General features: G+C 41.4%; 1 protein-coding gene across 1 annotated transcript in view; it reads left to right on the top strand.

Moving 5' to 3' along the window:
- The first annotated feature begins 822 nt into the window (after positions 1–822).
- olf413 (DBH like monooxygenase olf413) overlaps positions 823–16,101 on the top strand; it is an 868,967-nt gene continuing 853,688 nt past the window's right edge. The window contains exon 1 of the mRNA XM_071582772.1: positions 823–1,296. The gene's annotated coding sequence lies outside the window, so the exon portion shown is untranslated. The remainder of the gene's footprint in view (positions 1,297–16,101) is intronic.

Below are 16,101 nucleotides of genomic sequence, written 5' to 3'. Positions count from 1 at the left end.
GCCGCTTCTGCCTTTATCACATCAACTATTATATTTTACGCATCCAACGAACAATGAAAAAGCGTTTGATACAGTTCAAAAATCGATTTTTTTTGCCCGTTTCCCAACCATTTAGTATTTCAAAATTTCGGCCGAATTATGGGTTAGAACATTTGTTGATCTAATAACTAAGCTCTTCCTTGAACTCAATGACAAATTTTATGTTACCTACGATAACGGTGCTATGATTTCGTTGGGCATAGGCTTTTGTAGAACGAAAATTAACTTAATTTACAAGTTAATAAGAAATATCCGCTTTTGATTTCCTTGCGTAGTTCTATGGCGTGTAATGGCAGCGTAAAGCGAGTTACAGCTGTCTCCGTATTGGGGGATAACTAATGACCACTTATCAAATTACAGGCCGTTTTAAAAGAAACGGTAGGGTCATTTACGCGTGTGCAAAATCTTGGGAAATGCTGGTAATAAAACTTGTATTAACACCGATCTTTGTGGGAAACGTATTCGTCTGAACGTTAGGTCGCTTGGCTTTTGCATTGGGATGAGCGCAAGGGATGGTGGTGTTGTCGAAGAGGAGTGTTTGCAGCGGGGAAGGGGAGCAGAAGGGGACGTGCTTGCTGGGAGTAAGAGAGATAGAGGGGGACGAGCGTGAGAGGAGGAGGGGTAATAAAGATATCAGGCAGGGTTGAGGGGGAGGACGGGAGGGGCGCTGGGAAGCCGGCGGAGGGGAGGCCGAAGGCGGGGAGGGCGAAGGCAGCACGGGAGGGGAAACGGAGAGACGGCGGACTTAGCAAGGATAGCCCGTTAGTGTTCGGCCGACGGCGAACCAGTGTACTCCTTCCTTGCGAGCGGTGGTCCCCACGATCGACAACTCTTGAAACTCGTGGGAGTCCCGAGTTGAGACAACGACCGGCGTACTGGGAACTCGGGGTGAACTGGTGGTTAGGCACCCTACTGGTCGCCGGTTTGTTCCTCGGGACGTGAGGAATTGGTGATAAGTGTATCGGTTTTAAATTTTTCTGCAAGGATCTCAAGAAGGAAAAGATTACCGGGAGAAAAGTGATATCGTATTCTCTCCCCCAAGCGACGGAGTTATTGTTTTTTATTCTTCTCCTGGGGGAAGGCAAGGAAAAGTTCTTGTGAAGTTTTAAGTGTGATTTTTGTCGACACTGCTGGTCCTCCCAAAGAGTGTTCTCCGTGGCCTCGTGGACAAGTGCTCCTCAACGGGAGAATTATTATATAGCCACATCCTGAAAAGTGACTTCTCGGCGAAGATCAGATGCTATCATGGCAATTTAGGTACGTGGAAGATTTCTTATTCGGTGTTTTTTTTCCTTTTTCTATTTCACCGTTCATCCACCTTGGCTCCGCAGGCGTGAATAATAAACAGTTCGACTTCCGGTCGTTCAGGAGAAAGAAGGGAACGTTCCAAAAAAACAAACGCGCGCCACTTCTCGTTGTTGTCACAGGCGCGTCAACACGTATCCAGTGGATTACGTGTTGCAGCATCCCGCGAATGTAGAATTTCACCCTCGCTCCACCGATTTTTATTTAATCCTCCTGAGAGAATTCGAAAAGGTGATATAAGTAACTTTTCACCACCAGAACACCGCGGAGCGCAAAGAGTGCCAGCCTTAAACGGAAAGGGAACTTTTGCCAAAGTTTGTTTTGTAAAAGTTTTGGGGGGATACCGAAGCTGTATTGCATAAGTTCTGTCGATTCAAACGCCGAGCGGGTTGGCATCCGAAGCTTTTCCTCTCGCCTCCCGAGATCTCTTTTCTTCCAGTCTCTCGTGTGGCTCAGACAGCGAGAGAAAGGGCAGGGGTTTTCAACCCCCCATTTTTCCCGTTTCACTCCCTTTTCCCTCACCCATTTACGCCGAAACTTAGCCCCCTTTCTTCGGCGTCCAACAATTCATTCTGGTCGCGTGTGGTGTATCCCCTCATGGGATCCGGGTGGTGGACTTCCCGCGTCCCGGTAACCAAGGCTTCCTTTTGGGCGGATTGCCGTGGCGCTGGAGCCTGCGTGGGAAATTTCGAGGAATATGAACGAATTTTCTTTGGTCCGCGAATATCCCACGTGCCCCAAGCCTAGATCCCTTCCTCTTCAATAGTGAAAATTAATAAATATGTAGGAAAAAAAGAAGAATGCGAAATGTTTTGCAGGCATTCAACTCGGAATAGAGGGGGGGATGGAAGGAAGGCTCGGCATTGGGAATTTCGGGTCTTTCCGAAAAAGGTATCTGTTTCCGTACTGCGATCTCGTTTAACTACGGCAGGATTTAAGCAAAGGCAAAGGAAGGGAAAGGGAAATATCTCTTTAAGACACCCGGGAAGCCGCTCTAGCCACGTTCACACAGTCCGACTAACAAATCGTGTGGGTGTACTTTGTATTTTGCGTTTCCGTGCGTGTTATGCGTATGAGAAAGCGGTGAAAATAAATGATGTATGTGAGGAGGGGAGATAAAAAGACTTTTGTGTTTACGCGTTAGAAGGTTTAGAAGAGCGGAAGAAGCATTTCGGCTGTTTTCCCTAATCTGATTTTCCCTTCATTCGGCGATCTCCGCGTCGCGTCGGGGGCCTCCAAAGGAAAATCTTTTTCCCATCCACCCATCTGGGCCAAGTCACACGCCCGAGCTCGCGGAATATATCTCAGCCCGCTCTGCTTGCGAACTCCCGCCTCACGGACGCCCCTTTTTCCCTACGTCCCTTCCAAAGCTTCGTCCACGGGAGGTGTAACAACAGGATTTGGCGATACGAATAGTGCGAGTCCTCCATACGAGGCTGGCTAGTAAGGCCTTTGGTCTCGAATTCGAAGTCCGACTCGTAGGGAAGACCACGTGTTCACCGCCCATTTCAAAGTCCTCCCCCTTAATCTGAGCGTTGTTTTTTGGGCCCCACGAACTCATGTTTTCCTCGGGGCTTTCGAAGCGGTGCCCAAACGGCCGGAGAGTGTGGGAACTATGTGGTCGTGGAGGCGAGCGCCGGGTCGGGCAGCGGGAAGGTCGCTCACTGGCTCTCCCAGCGCTCGCCTGCCCTCAAGGCGGGCCTACCGAAAATCTCCGCCTCATGTGGATGGGGGTTTTGGAGGGGTATCGCTTCCAAAAGGGAAGACGTTCTTACCTAAACGACCGTAGAAGTGGAATAGTTGATGGAATGGGAGATTCTTTCACTAGCGAGAAAAGAAGGCTTTTCAGGTAGGATAATCCTCCGGGAGGATTGGATGCACAGACGGACAAAGGAGAAAGCATGAATGACGCGTGAGTCTTTTCTTTGCCGTTCCTCCGCGTTTTTTCCTCGTTCAGGGTGAAAAACACTCTCGTATGGAGCCCAGGCATGACAAAGTCCCCTGCGGAAGCGGAAAATATCCCTCCGCTTAAACGTTCTGATAGGAAGTTCGGGTGGTGCAACTATCCGTACCGCCGACGATCATGTTCCCGGCCTGACTCCGCGTCGCACGCCGGCCAAAACTTTTACCGGCGCTCCGCAAACCGGCCGGCCGAATGCCGCGTGGGGCCCGGCGCACATCGTATTCATCATTCCCCGAAGTCTTTCTTATCGCACCGCCCGTCAAACAAACGCTTCGAACCAAAGTACCTCAATGCACTAATATCCGAAGTTTAACAGCCGGGATGGGGAGAAACTGACGCACAGAGGGGGGGGGCAAAGTTCTCATTTCTGAGATGTGCTTAGAGTGAGCATAGGGAAGTAGTCCCCGCTCTTTGGTGTGGGTTATGGTAAAAAGGGACTGAGCCTTTACAACACCAGAATCTTCTCCCCTTACTTGTCAAACCACGACTCTCGACACCGCCTTCGGCCATTTTGAGTGCTCTGCGAGGTTAGAGGGGAGGAATGGGAAGCCGATTTTGGGGAAACACTGGAACCCCTCTTCTCCCTCTCAACCTCCCCCCACCAACACTCGAATAAACATGCGTTCGCAATCACCGCTCTCACCTTACTTCTCTCCGTCCTCCTCTCTCCCTCCCCCGCAGCCACAAAGACTCCCCACTTGTCAACCGCTCTCTCACCCGCTTCACGTCTTTGATCTCGCCTCGTCGTCTCATCCTTTCTTTTACTCATTTCGTACTTTCCTTTCGGCATTCACGCGTGCCCCCGCCTCCTCCCTCGGAAGTTTCGAGGCGGCGATCCCCCGTTCCCTCTGACGAGGAATCCGCGAATTGCCGCCGCGGAAATTTCCCCACCGTTTCATCAGTTATCCGTATTTGTTTTCCGTGCGGGACGAGGCAGGATTTTCGTGGGTGGTGGTGCAGCGGTGGCGGGGGTTTCGTTTGGTGGGAGATGGGTGGTGGGGTGAGGTAGGCTGGTTAGTCGGCGACAAAGAAAACCAACCTCCCCCCGCCGCCAACCCCCCTCCCTTCCGGATCTCATTTAAAATGTGCAAAAAATAAAACAGATCCGCGGGCGTCCCGCCACCTGCGGTTTCGTCGCCTCATTTCCACCCGGTTTGGGGGTAACAAAGGGGATTTAGATTGTCAGAGCACATGCCGTTTTGGTTCGCTCACGGTTTCCTTTCCCGAGTTTGAATTTCTCAGGGGGCGTAGGGTCCACGCCCCTAACCCCCGCGGTACTTTTTTTAAATAAAATCCGCCACCGCTCCACCACAACCTCCCCCGCACACAATCAGACAATCACCCCTTGCCTTCAACTCCTTGCGTCGATGAAATACAAGGCGGTGAATGAAGTTTCGTTTCGCATTCTGGATTAAAATCGATGGCTCCAATCATATCCGGCACGGATTTTAGGGTCTTTCATTATGCTTCTTTTCTCCCCTCTATTAATTAACTCTAACCCACCATCCTGTGCCCTGACTCCCTGATCCTGCCCCTCTCATTACTGACAACCCGTATTATCCCGCTGCAAACCACATGCTACATCTGGGACTCCTTCCCGTCCTCGGAGCTCTTTGCTTCCCGGCTTCCGGGTGCTGCGCTCCTCGGCCGTGATTTGAGCTCCCTTCTCGTGGTCGGTTCGCTAGCCGCGTACATCTGGAAACACGATCCTCGACGGGCCTTCAAGTCTGTCGCTAGGGATAAGATGGAATTGCGGGATTTCGTGTAGTGTGTTAGTGCATATTTTATTATAAGCTTTTTATTTTAGCGGTTTTCGATCTGCCGTTGGAGTCGGCTGAGATCGACCCCCCCTCTCGTTCACTCTGACTGTATAAAATCCGCAATCATATCCATATCTTTACGCAAGTAAGCACACAAAGAATGGATTTAAAAAATTTAACTTTTACCCACCTAAGGTTGAGAGCACTTCACTGAATTCTGACAATAAGAACTCAAAAGTGTTACTTAGTTTTACATCTAATGCATGAGTTACGTTCAACATTTTTTTAAGAACTAAGAGTTCTATTATTACAGATCTGACACGCTTAAATATGTAATCCTTTAGAAGGACTTTGAAAAGTTAATCCTTTTACCGGCTTTGCAATGAAAATGTTTGGGACTGTACGCAAAATTGTATCCCGTTTCACATATGATATAATCGCTAAATGTTTTTGAAATAATTGATATTAATTACTTGGTAGATGTTGAGTTAACTGAGTATTATTTTGGTGAATCTTTGTTAACGGGAAGCGTCGTCTCAGAGCTCTTATTCTACACCTCAAATATGTGTAACTCAAGTTGGCTAGCGAACGACCCCTCCTCATAAATGCACATCTTACAGTCCTCTTTATTTTACGTAGGCGTACAGCATATGGTGTTAAGCGTGCGTTAGAACTCGGTCGAACGTACAATAGACCATTTTTGGGGCAGAATTGACACTATCTGTTCCGTGCATAAACTCTGCACATCACTGTGGCCATCGTAAAAAAATGATGGGGCCGAGAAATTTGACACCTTATATGACGCTGTAAAATATGGCGAGAATATAAGGTGGTAGCTCGTGAGAATTTTTGAAGTTCGGCTTTTAAAGGAGACCGTGTTTGAAATATGAGGGGAATAAGATGAATCCTCCGTCGCGAATTTCATACCGCTGCCGTGCACCATTGAAACGTTGGTTCATTTCGAATCCCTACAGCTCTCAAATGCACAGAATAAATTTTTAATTGAGGCCAAGCCGCGTTTGGTAAAGTGAGTTTTAACTGCATGATTTGCCTCTGGGTGGGGGAATGGAAAGTTTTTTTTTTCTCTCAAGATCATCCCTGTGTTTGTGGGCATCGCTCTCGTCCCTTTTCACCCGCGGCACTCGTGTTCGAATACCGACCACCTCAGCTGTGCACTCCACATTTACTTTTACCAAGTTTGCGATGAAGGTTGGTCGCAACGCGACCCCAGCGCTCAAATAAACCCGGCACTACCGCCACAAGCGTTTCACCCACACGTTTACAATTTGCAGGAAGCCCATTTTAGCCACTCTCCTTTCCCCAAAAACCTCAATTTTCACCTCAGGGAGCGTGTTTCGGACAAACCTAGTAGAATCGACTGAGAAAAACTACTCGTGAGGAAGGAAAAACTTATGAAGTGTACGAGGGGATGAGGTGGAGGCAAAACTTGTCATGGCAGGTGAAGGAGTTGCAAGAAACCGAACACTAGCGTTATAAGAAGCAAAACATCGGCCGGTAGGGATAGCGGGGTAGTGAGGTCAAGATAGGGTGTGACTCTGGCATGTGTATTATTTATCCACAGCTTACGTCTATCACTTCTTTGCTATTATTGATCGAATGGATGCGACTTCTTTTCTCTCCTAAGACCATTTACGATTTAGGAATGAAATAAATCGATTCCCTCTTATGCTCTCTCTTTCTCCCCGCATGACATTTATCACATGGAGTCGGGCGGGATTGCTGATGGCACCAGACAGGGCATCCTTTTAGGTACATATACGCGAGCCAAATTGTTGGAGGGAACCATTCGAAGTAGCATGACATGCTTCATGGAAAGAAGTTTTTATTCCCCCTACGAGTGTCATAATAATGGCTACGTCAGAGAATTTATAAGCTCAATCCATCCGAAAGGATTTATATTATAAGTGAAAAGGATTTTGTCTTTTGTTGGGATATATCACCGAGAATGGACCTAAGGACGGCAGTGTTTATTCCCTGGCACCCTCTGAAGAAGGCCCTTGCGATCTGTGGCGGTACTCATAAATTTATGGAAACATTTCTCCGTTCTGACCGAGTGAAAGCTTAAGAAATGAAACACATTCATTTTATGCCGGTTTTTTTCGTTTCTCGGGTTACGTATCGGAGTACTCAGTCCATCGTGCTCCCCAGGAATTGCAGCGTTTATCGGTATAAGGCGTGCGTTAATCGGAATGTCATATTCACTTGAAATATTCTTGATGTGGTTGACGGAGTTTTGAAAAATGAATCCGTGTATTTTTAGCACTCGACCCCAGTCATTCCGCACGCGACCATTCGCATTTACCAACTTCTGTTTCAGTGTTTTATAGTTAGAAGAGGTTATTTATAGTTTTATGTTAGATATTATGCTAGTAATTTTGAAATACGTTTATCTTTTTGTTTAACGTTGAAAACACTATGGAGAATTCTCAAACCGAGTAGTTGTCATCACCCGTTTCTTTTTCTTGTGCGTTTTATAGCCGCCACAGCGTCTCGACGACATTTTCTCGATCGCCAAATCAGGTTTGCAGTGCGCGCTATGTACTCGTGAAAAGCAAAGTCGTAGGGAACTTATTAATTTGAGTCTGGCGTGCAGCCTTGACCCTGACTTATTTTCAGCCCAACAAGATAAATACCCTGGAATTTCCTGGTTGATACTCGGAAACGTTTTTTAGTCGACATTCTCTTGCGGTTTTATCATTAACTTACGTCTAGAATTTGCTTAAATGTACTCCTTTTTCCTTTCTGCTGTTTTTTTTAATTTATATGAAAATCTGCGCGCCTTGTGAAAAATGGCCAAACACGTTTCGGTGCTTAAGCCCATATCAATGGCATGATCGTCGCAAAAATTGACTCTCGTGTGTAGAGGATATCCTTTTAGACGCTCACGCAGTTTCTGCTAGGGACCAATTTTAAACTCGGGACCCCTTTTAACCGAGGTCTTCTAGGTTTAAGCGCCAAACAGTCCAAGATTATCGGATTTTAATCTCGAAAACACGGACAAGTTTTGTGACCGATTCACGTCGTCACGTGCGGCGCGAGAACGTCACGAAGGAGCATGGATTTACTTTGTCTCATAAGCACCCCTAAGTTTTTCGTGTTTGACGACAGGATTTATAAATTTATGCTTATTTTTTCTCACATCCTTGTGTGTTATCTTGGTAACAATGCAGACTAAGTGGATTTTTTTTCTTATCGGGAGATAACGTTAATTTTGGCAATTTCTCAACATAACGGGCGTTCATAATCGTTGAACTGGGCACAACAGATAAATTCGGTTGCTATTAACATGTGTTTTAAAGATTGGCATATTTAATACGGGGGGTCGTAAGCTCTTGCAACCCTTCAGAATTTAGAAATGCTGCCTTCATTTAAAAGTTAATAACAGCATTTTCTCTTTCTCTTTAAGAGTGGAAGTTCCTTGAAACCAATGAAGAGATTATTGCTTCTAGTTTTTCCAAAATCTCATTTTTAGGGCAGCTGAGTAGAATATTCCCGTCAATTTAAATGCTATCGTTTATAAACATTCATCGTCACTTAACCATACCAAAAAAATGATTACGAATGTCTTTGACTTGTATATACGATATATATATATATATATATATATATATATATATATATATATATATATATATATATATATACATATATATATAAATATACATATATATATATATATATATATATATATGTATATATATATATATATATATATATATATAACATAAGGGCCATCTAAATGCACTCGTGTCATTCAGTTGCCTCAAATCTGCTAGAAAAAAGCTCCAAATGGCGATTAATTCCTACTAAAACAACATTGTGAACCTTCTTGTCCAGTTTTGTCATAATTTCTAGGAAAGTTTTGTAAATCTCGCGAATTATATTTTTGTAATAAACTGGCCATAATATTGAACCCGCAGTCAAATTGCCTAAATTATTGCCCAGAAGTTTCCATAAATGTTAAATGATATATTTTTTTCACACACAGCCAGTTGTTTTTAGTTATGACTAATAATGTTCCGCAATGGCTCCTTAGACGATGTAGAGCCATTATTGCATGAGAAGCAAAAAGATAAATAGTCCTATTGAATAAGAAGGAATAACTCTTGTGTAATTTTTAAAACAGTTTTGGCCGAATACGCCTTTGAAAATGATTTTGTGATATAAGCATCACGGTATATTGATGGCATACGAGTACAATCTCCCATAGATTTACTCAGGAGAAGGTTACGCTTAATCTTCTAAGGTGTTACTCTTATATTTTCAAGGGCATTAAAATAAAATTCCCTTTGCTTGATAAAATAAAACCTTGTGACAGATCCCTAGGATGTATACTCATGAATTTATTCATTTAGTTTATAAAACTGCAATTGCATTTTATATAAGCACTTGGACAAGCTGACACCCGGATACGCACTGACAGTAAGGGTCAACTTTCTTCTCCGTTCTTAAAAAAAATTAATCTTCGTTTTTACGATAAAATTCAATTGATGAAATTATAATTGAAGCTCAAGGTCTGTCTAATGCGTATCCAATTTTGTGAAATTATTTAAAAGAAGCGATATAATTTAAATTATGAAGTTAAGTAAATATAACTTTTCAGTAAAATAGACATCCTGATCAAGCAATAAAAGTTCAAAAGAATTTCACCGTCGCCAAAACATCCACTTCATTAAATCTTGAATGACTTGTTGTTTTTTACGAATTATTTGTGAATGAAAGAAGAATACCATATATTTTTCGCAGGACGTTTTCATTTGGTTCCACTAGTTTCAACGCATTGTGGTCGTACCCAAATACAATATATTTTTAGGCATGGCCGAGGTGTCACATACTATCGAGTGAATAATTTGTGACTAGAACTGATATGCCTCAAGAACGATTTATTTTTGCAAAACTTTTGGATGTTTATTTATTGAATTTGCTCATACCTCATGATGTTGGTATTCTTGACCAAAATTCATGTAACTTAATTTGTTCAACAAATGTTGACAACCAATTTTGAACTGATGATTGTACCAGTGTTCGGTAATTTCTTTTCTTTATGTTTCGGATTAAAATGAATTTTAGGCAAACCGAATTTACAGTCAATAAAAAATAAAATCAACATTTCGGTAAACGAAGCTTTGCGATACTAACTGCAAGTGATTTTAAATGGTTTTTCTATCAAATTGTATAGAGATTCTTTCGAAGACCCAGAATTATTCCCAAAGAACGGCTAGCATAACCTCTTAATCTTCAAAAACGAGTTCAACTTAAGAATTTAATGAACTTTACTACTTAGCGATAGTGAAAATTCATTTACATTTAATGGAAGTCGTTATCACTTCGCGCAAAATTTTTAAAATGTGTCTGAAATTTAGGAAGTATTATATTAGCTGCAATAGATTATTAAGTTTAATTTAAAGAATAAAAAACAAGATAAATATAAGTATGCAGGAATCGAGACATTTTAACTTTAATGAATAAAATATACGGTTATTTCAGTTTGTTCAAAGGGAAATAAAAATATTCGTTCCAGTTTTGCAGCCAGTTTGATGCTTTGCATGCTATGATATCCTTGATATACATTTCAAAACAATAACTGAATATATCAGGCCATCGCTTTTTTAGTTCTCATGTCTCTCGAGCTTAATATCAAAATTCTTTGAATATGAAATTTAAAAAATCTTATTCCTGGCGCCGAACACCTTTGCAGCGATTTGACAAAAAAGCATTTGCCTCTTTGTCGTGAAATTGCCGTCATGGACTCCCGTGTATTTTCCAAATCTAAGTTTCTATCGGCAGTGCTCGCTCAAACCGCGTTGGACGCATACTTCTAAAATATTACGCAAAATATGTCTGTTACCGTAACGTGTTTAGATATAACTCAGAATTAAAATCATACACAAGACCATGGCTGACGTGCATGCGAAATATGTCATTTTTCTGGAAATAGACCTTGATTCAACTGTAGTAAATCAATACCTGTTACCATCTGCACTAGTTATTTGAATTTTCTCAGTCTGCTACCCTTCATTTCCACAGTATTATGATATCATTCAAAAGAGAGTTTTAGGTATTTTTTGAATGGAATTCCCCCGTGAACTAATATAAAAGACACCACAATTCCTTAGAATGGATTTTATCGACTACAACAATGGTGCCGACGCTGAGCGTCATCATCACCTGATGCTGACGAATAGCGTAGAATTCATGGTCGTAAATCAATAGAAACCATTCGGTTGAATTGTTCTTTTGTTATCAAGTTCATGATTTAATTCGCAAAATTTTCGAAATGATACATAGCTTATGGTTTTAAGTCCAGCAGTTAATTGGTAAATAGTTGATCATAATGGACTCTGTAATTGCTCACTTCAGGATAATCACTACTCTTGGCGTACGTAATTAAACGAAAATATTTTCCAATATATATTTATGTACTTAGGTTTTCGGTTAAGTAATGCATATTCGATGAAACAGCGCCGTTCAGTTTACAAGTATTCTTTCTAAAAGTGAAAATCTACCATTAGTTTTCTTATTACGGAAAAAATTACCACAGCATTTACACGGAGTCTTTTCTAGGCTTGGGTGAGAAGTGATGCGTGGTTTCCTGATCGTTGTCAATCATCTTTAGAAAGTTTAGCATTAGCCATTATTATAATCTCTTGCTCTCGGGCAGCTATGTTCAATCTGCATGATAAACTATGGCACCCCATCACCGTTTGCGCAGCTAAATATCACCCATTTTCGAGGCTGAGTACAATCATGCAATCTTCGGTCCGACGAGCACGCTTGCAATTGGATTATCTCTACCCTCAGATATTGCTGTAATGTAGCTAAAAATGCACACTCAAGTTTGAATTTTTATACCATGACTGTAATAGAGTAAAATATTGCTTAGTAATACTCACGTTTCTCTTACTTAAACAAATTACATTTTTAAAAACAACTATCGCGCTTAACTTCATTAGTTTATTTCAACTTTTGATGATTTTAGTTTCTTTGTTCTAATAGTGTCAGTTATTATACTACAGTGAACTTAAATTATAGTTAAAACTCTGAAAGCCGCTGAATAAAGCTACCGCTTTCGAACCATAATACACTGTTTTACTTATTAAAGTAATGACTACATATTTGTCATGTATTATCCGTGTTTTCAATTGTAAGCTATTGATAAGTAATATGTTTACACTTATATTGAAGAATCTTATGTTACCAGTGAATGGATGAATTCATTTATCCTGTTGAAAACTAATCATGTTCAAGTTTTTCGTGAATTAAATTTCATAATGCTTAAAGCTCTGATAATTCCAGGGGAATTACTTGCTTGGAACCATGCATGGATTTTGGGTTAATTTGTAAGAAATTTGTTAAATGTGTCTACCATTCAAGTGTAATCGATACAAAGTTCGTGTATATTGTCACGTAAACATGGAGGTACTCTAAGTATTTTGGATTGGGCAAAATCAAAGGCCGAATGTCACTGGTGATAATAGTCTTGCTACTGAAAACATTTCTGTGCGAAAGTTTTCTTCTTCCTCTACGGAAGAGGTCGAATATGAATACATTTGCAAATCCCTATGTACAAATGAGGCGTAAGGTGGAAGCGCGTTCGCGCGCGTTAATTAACATAAGCGCCAGAATTGAAATTCGGCGGAATGACAGATTTTGATGGTAGTATTGCAACGCTTGTTTATTTATTACCGTATTTGCATTCGATTTCAGATACCATCTGGAAATGCGTTGCTTATTGCTTATCTGTCTGTTTTACGGCCGCATTCAGTTCCCAACTCTTCCCTATTCTAGGTCATAATAAATTTTTATGCCCTTCATTTGCATCTAACCCCTCTACGGCGAATGTGTTCATGTTTCTCTCTCTCTCCCTCTTTGCCGAAATCGATTTTGTTCATATGTATTTTCCACTTTCATTGGCAATATTTCTCAATTTTTGTCCACCGTTTAGTTGTATTCTAATCAGAGAAAAATGATCATTTAAACAGTCTACCTCAATCAGGTGGAAAAAATTTGATTTTCCTAATTTTTTTGGTTTTGAATGTCCGTCGTTTGAATACAAACCACTCACACGCTCTTGCACAGCTGCTCAGTTACTCAAAAACAAGTGGATCATTACTTATCTCATTACTAAGATTGAATTTCAGTTTTATGTTGACTTTAACTTTTCTGGGAAAAGAATATTAAAAATATAATTTTAAACTAAAATACACTTTGATTGACCTCGCTCTGATCACTTCAAGTTAAAAATGAGATACAATCTTGAAATTTTCTTGAGCAGAGCCATGAAAAGGTTAATGGAATATATCCTCAATCTTTTTACTCGTACATTGTCCTTGTTATAGTCTTCGCTAAAATATTTTGCCTAGAATGACTTATACGAGTATAATCTGTTTCGAATTTCTGATTCAACCAGAGAACGTGCGGTGAGTTTTGATATCAGCTTCCTAGAAATCGAGTTCTCGATCATATCAGATGGTTTTAATTTTGTCGCATACAAAGGTCGTTAAAATCGTGTAGCTTTGTTAAACGGCTCTTTGTTGGTGAGTTTCACTAATAACTATTAAAATCATGAATTTTCCGGAATTTAAAATATGTTAAGACCAATGATCTCATCATTCGTCCCATTAATCCCTGCATGCTACAAAATTTCACTATCGCATTTTATATCGGAATATGCTTATACTATAATTATCTTCATCCCACTCAGCCATGATATATTGTTTTCCTGGGTAGCTAGTTGTCGCCAATAGAGAAATTTTTTCAAAGAGAAACATTACCTGAGGAAGTGATTGGAAGGTTTCAGGACAGATTTTTGAAATCAACAAAAGGCGACGAGGTTGGCATTAATCCTTAATGACCTCCTTTTCTGATCACGGCTGGTGATGAATCGTCCAAATCCTCAAAGTGATTCAATTATAACGTCCAATTATTCACCCTTTCCCTTTGAAGCAATCGCCTGCTACCCAGAGTCAGATTTTTTCCTCCTCGAAGTATGTGAACCCGACGGACCAAGGCTGTGGGTATCATACGGCTATGTGAACCGAAAATCCCGTAGGTTATATCTACACTAAACGAGCATCAAACCAAAAATTTCCATGCTTGGAAGGGGAAATGATTTGTCCGCAGCATTCCCAGGGCTTGGATAATTTTTACTTTATTTTAGCTTTAAATTGCTTGAGATGTAATTAAATCCTTTTGGAAAAGGTGTAAGATTTTATCTTACCAAAATATAGTTTTATCTCATATCCTTTATTTGCGGAGCTTCCAGGAATTACTCGAAATAATATCCAATTAATCGGAAAAAGGACATTTAAGAATAAGGTAGATGTCCTGTAATGCTCGCGTAAAAAATAACAATGAAATAAGAGATTCTAAGAACGATATTGAATCTTGAAGCTGGTAAAATTAATTCAGTTCAGATATCGTTCAAGGTATCGAAAATTCAACGTTTCCCAAAGATAACATACTTTCCCTGAGATGGAAGATTTTGAAACGATAATAAGTCGCCCCTAGAAAATTTCTGTCCGCCTTTTCTTTTAATAGCCATTTTGAGTTATGTTGCAATTACCCCACAATCTTGTAGGAAACGTTTTAAATTGTATAATATACCAGCCCTTTGATAAATATCTGGTAATAAACAGAAAACGAGGTATTTTTAAAAGGCCGAGAAAAATAACTCTAAATTAAAACAAATGTTGTATTTAAAAGACAACAACCAAACTTACCAGCAATTTTAAATGGACAGTATGGGGTCCTGAACAGTTTACTTCTCGAGTTTTAATGCCATACTAAATGTTAGAAACAAAAAGCAGATTTTTAGTCACGTTGGTTTGACTAACATGGCTACATAAAAACTAATGTTGGATCCTGTATAAAAATATGGAATTTTGATCTGTCTCAGGGATTCTATTTCAGACATGAAGGGGCATAAACTAGGTCCGTATTGCATGCCCAAGAGAGTTTTTGTCCTCCTTTTTAAAGATGGAAGCATAGAATCGGACCCTTAGAAAGCACAACCCGCTTCACGGGGTTTGCCCTCGCAAGAGGGTCCCACCGGGGGGTCGAGTCCTACGGTGAGAGCCACATAGATATATTTTCCCCGTGGTAAATATAAGCGCACAAAAATAACTCCTTTGCCCCGCAAGCGGGTGAAGATTAATGTCTTGGCCTTCACTTTTCAAACCTTCGCTATATTTCGCGGCTGGGGTCGTTTATTGAAATCCCGAAATCAGGTATTGGTTTGAGGGATCCACCGTGGCAGAGGTTTTCTCGGGGCTTTTATCTTAGGTCGGACCCTGAAAGTGTAAAATAAAATAAATAGTGTATTCCTCAGCAATTGCCGTATTTCCATGTCCACCGAGTTGCATCTAGAATTCGAAACCAGGCGCCCGGGAAATTTTTTAGTCCTTGTAAATATTTCACGGGCATAAAAACGGCTTCGCTCATAGGCCCTGGCTTCAAGGATGAGATGGTGAACGCCATCCAGTAGGCATAGGGAATCTCCCCGTCTTGCTGTACCCAAGGGATCTGGTATTTTTCTACGCATTCACATCACTAGGTGACGTATTCGACCAGTCCACCATCCCAGAAGGGCACTGTCGTAACGTAACTGCGTCGTCATCCGAGGAAGCCCGGTGTCTTTGGCAGGCACACCTTGGACTTAGCGATGAGGCCTGCCCGCTCTTACTCAGCACCTGCCGGTATTGCGTCCTCGCCAACGACCGTGTGCTTAGTCATTTGCCGTGTCTTTTGTCAACTCAGCATGCATTCTGGAAAGGGGATTTGGAAGCTGGAGCAAGTTCATTCTAAAATAATTTTGACTACAATTTTACCTCCCAAATGCTCTGCGTAAGGGAATACTGAATAAACGCAACGACCAATGTTTCATGTAGTTCGCAGAGCAAGTCTTAGCAGTGTATGAATATGTATACTATCCGTGTTTGTTTTAGTTCACTGTCGAACAGCTCAACTTTCCTCCCTCTGAAATTTCCAACTTTCAACCATTTTCCGTAAACC

This window comes from Hetaerina americana, unplaced genomic scaffold (genome assembly GCF_022747635.1).
Source record: "Hetaerina americana unplaced genomic scaffold, ioHetAmer1.1.p SCAF_12, whole genome shotgun sequence".
In the NCBI taxonomy this organism is placed as follows: domain Eukaryota; kingdom Metazoa; phylum Arthropoda; class Insecta; order Odonata; family Calopterygidae; genus Hetaerina; species Hetaerina americana.
Note: the sequence above shows the minus strand (reverse complement) of the source record. Positions and strands in the feature narration are given on the sequence as shown.